Below are 3,960 nucleotides of genomic sequence, written 5' to 3' on the forward strand. Positions count from 1 at the left end.
AAGTACCAGCTTGCGGGAGAGGCTTGCTGGGACTTGTTGTTCTACTACAAAAAACAATAGTGTTTATTTTTACACAAAGGCTATCAACCTCCCATCCACCGCCCACGGATAGGGGGGACAGCCTCTGGCTTCACCCCTGGTCCTTGGGTGCCTGGAGGGGGACCCCTTTATTTAAGGGGTCCCCATTCCTCCTGGGAACCCCGGCCAGGGGTGACTAGTTGGGGATTAATGTCACGGCCACAGGGACCAGTATAACAGTGTCCCCCGGCTGTGTCATTATCTCTCTGGCTAGTGGAGCCCGGTGCTGATTAAAAACATACGGGGGACCCCTACGTCTTTTGTTTCCCATATTTTTGGAACCAGGACCAGATGCAGAGCTTGGTGCTGGTTGTTTAAATATGGGGGAACCCTACACAATTTTTCCCCTGTATTTTTACAACCAGGACCGGCTCAAAGAGCCAGAGGCTGGTTACGCATAGAAGGGGGAACCGTCACCCCACACAATTTTTTTAAACATTTTTAACCCTTTCATCACTTAGTAGAATACACACAATGAAGCCCTGCATGGATCTCACTGATTCGGCTGGGATTCATTGTGTTATGTCCGGCAGTGTTTTACTAATCACTCCTGTAAAACACTGTCCGACAATACGAATCACATCGACATTGGCAAAAACTAAAATAGAAAACTCGGCAGCTTAGTAAATTACTGTAGATGGATTCAAAACGTTGCAGTAAAATACGTCCGATAAAATTCGAGCTCAAACGCCCTAAAAATCGTCACACACACGAATATTAGTAAATAAACCCCCAGGTTTCTTAGGTTAAGCAGACAAAAAAAACATCCAATGGTCTGTTTGCTAAAATGCGAACATTTGCAAATTTGTTGATGGTACACTCGCATCGCTGAATTGCTAGGTACTCCGGGTGCCTCCTCTTTTGTGTATTGAAGTTTTTGTTGTTGCAAGTTTGCATGGGTCTGTAATGTGTCTATTTGCAGATTTGCATAAATTAACACAAATTAACTTGCGTCTGCATTATTTAGCGATCCATGCTGAATTAGGTCCATAGAACGGTATTTAGTTATGTGACCGGCGGTCAGGAGAATAGAACCTGTGGCGAGCGCACTCACCACTGAACCTGCAAGGGGCTTTGTTGTGCTTTCCAACTCCCCCCCTCCCCGCCGGGCATTCAGCATTGGTATGGTGACCGGCAGTCTCCTGACCGCTGGTCACATATACCCAACCACATAGAACGTGTCTCCAAACATAAGAGAGATAAAGGAAAAAAGGAGTATTACACTTCAGAAATGATCACAGTGTTGGAGTCCCGTTCCTACTGTCTCCCATCTGTAATACATTGAATGGGAGATGCCTGAGCATTACTAACCCTCAGTGTTTGATAATATAGTAGATAGATTAGCAGAAATAGTGTATGAAAAATCCGAAAAGATCCTGGTACAGATTTGCAAACATCTGCTGTCCTTTTTCTCTTACCATGATAAATACAGTAGGTAGTGGAGAGAGGGGTGAGAGTGTCAGCGTGAATTGAACCAAGGTTTTGTAATCTGTATCTGCTGTCGGCACAGGTAATAGCTATCATAGCTTAAGCCAATGAGAGTATAGTAGGAAGATAAGTGAAGGAATATAAACCCACCACCACCTGATGAATGCCCCTTCCTGACAGTGTCTGGGTGAAACAATACAACCTTACCCACCAGTACATAAAGACATAGATACTTGTATAAGGGGAAAGTAAGGTTAGCTTTATTTATTTAAAACTATTTAAGGATTTAACTGTCTAGCATATCTATAATATAACTATAATACTAAATTGAAAGAGGAAGAAAGGAAACAAGGAAAAATATGGTGGCACAGAAAGAATGACCCCCACAGTGCAATATCGCCAACTGCATACACACCTCAATTTTCCACATGAGGGGCGAACAGCCAGCCCCATAGCTCTGCTCAAGGTATCCACCTCCCACTCCAATGACGCAACAACATGAGGCCCACCTGAACCGGTGGTGCTGCTGACCCTGGTAGGGTATATTCAGCCTAAGACATGTATTGTAGGGAAGAACACCTCAAGCTCACCAAACAGATGGCAACTGCAATCGTTCTTTCCCGCCACGCAAGCTGATACCAACAACAACACAAGGGAGGGATGGTGGGTAGCGTCCACCAGGAAAAATGTCCCTAAAATAGATGCCTACAGCAGTCTGAGATGGACCTGTAGCCCTACCACTTATCTCCAACTCCATAGGCTAACTCACTTCACCCCACCTCACACAAGCCTCCTACAGAAACATTAACCCTTCCCTGCCCAGAGGTACGCATCCCCAGGCTCAGGTGTTTAATCACCTACATGCATATAATTGCATTCCATCCTAATACCTTATGAGGAGACATCCTAGGACTGCTGTTGTGAGGTTAGAGGTTCCTAGCTGTTCACCTATGGATCCAGAGTCGTTTCACCATCAAGGCTTGGTCACGGATACTTCCTGGTCAAACAACACTAACAGGGATCAGTATGAAATCCCGGTGTATTTGAAATAACGACGCTGGGATACCAAAGTTGATAATACCGACAGGGGTGAGTAAAAGGTGTTCTACCCTTTCCCCACCCCCATAATCCTAACTCTCCCTTCCGGCAGCCTAGCCCTAACTTCCCCCCTGAGGCACCTAAACCTAACCCCCCATCCCTGCTGCCTAAACCTAACCTGCCCACCCCACAGCCTAACCCTAACCCTCTGAGGAGGGTGACTAACCCTAATCCCCCTCCCTGCAGCCTAACCCTAATCCCCCTCCCAGGATGCAGCCTAACCCCCCAGGATGCAGCCTAAACCTAACCTTCCCCCCTCGTAGCTTACCTCTGCAGCGCCGCAGTGTTTTTTCATGCGGGATCCCAGTTGTCTGGTAGTTGCTTTCTGGATGCTGCTGTCGGCATTCAGACTAGTCTCAGGATCCTGGTGTCGGTATTCTGACTGCCAGATTCCCGACAGCCGGGATCCTGACTGCTTCCCATTTATATAGAGGAACTTGGTCACAATCTAGTTTTAAATTATTTGATTGTTTAACTGATAATGCACTGGCGGGGCAGAGTACGGGTGTTCGTTTTTACATGTCCAGCCTTGCCATAATATCTAAATAATCAATTAGCTATAAGAGGCATATATAAAAGGTCCAGCACACGTATCCTGCATTACAAACATGGGTATAGAAATGGGTAAAACTATGTTTCTTCTACTGTCAGTCATCATATATGCTTGTGTGAATGATCATATGGAGGGTGAATGATGAGAGAGCTCAGATGTGGATTCCCATTAAAAGTAACTATAGAATTCTATATGCCCAAATGCAGGTTAGAGCTTGTGTGCAGTGGGTGAGGAACTAGGATACATTGGGGATCCCAAACATGTGTCGGAGAAACTGAGTATTATTGTGGGTTGCTAATTGCCATCATATCACATAAAAAAGATGATAATGTGTTCATGCAGGTAGGTTTAACAGGTCTAATATAATAAATAATTCTGGTGCCCAAGTGGGCAGATAAATCAGGCAGGTCAACCAAGAAAACATGGATTTTAAATTCAAGCAGAAGCAGGGCCATTTCTAGAGAGGAGGAGGCCCATGTGCAGGCTCCGGCTGGGGTCCTTCCTCTCTAGCTGGCAGCACTGTGTAGACTCTGGGCACTAGGGTCCCTAGCACTGTCCCAGAGTCTACAGCGCATGCACAGATCTCTGGGAAAATGGCGCTGTGACCATTTTTCCAGTGATTTTCCTACTGCACATGCGCGAATCACTGGGAAAATGGCGCTGCACCATTTTTCCAGTGATTTCATCAGCATTTCTGCTGCACCGTGGGACTCCAGAGGGTGAGTATTTCAATTAATGGGTGCTGGGTGTGCAGTGTGGCCCCCCCTGGACCTCCGGGGGCCCATGTGCACTGCACACATTGC

The sequence above is a fragment of the Pseudophryne corroboree genome, chromosome 10, assembly GCF_028390025.1.
Source record: "Pseudophryne corroboree isolate aPseCor3 chromosome 10, aPseCor3.hap2, whole genome shotgun sequence".
Lineage (NCBI taxonomy): Eukaryota > Metazoa > Chordata > Amphibia > Anura > Myobatrachidae > Pseudophryne > Pseudophryne corroboree.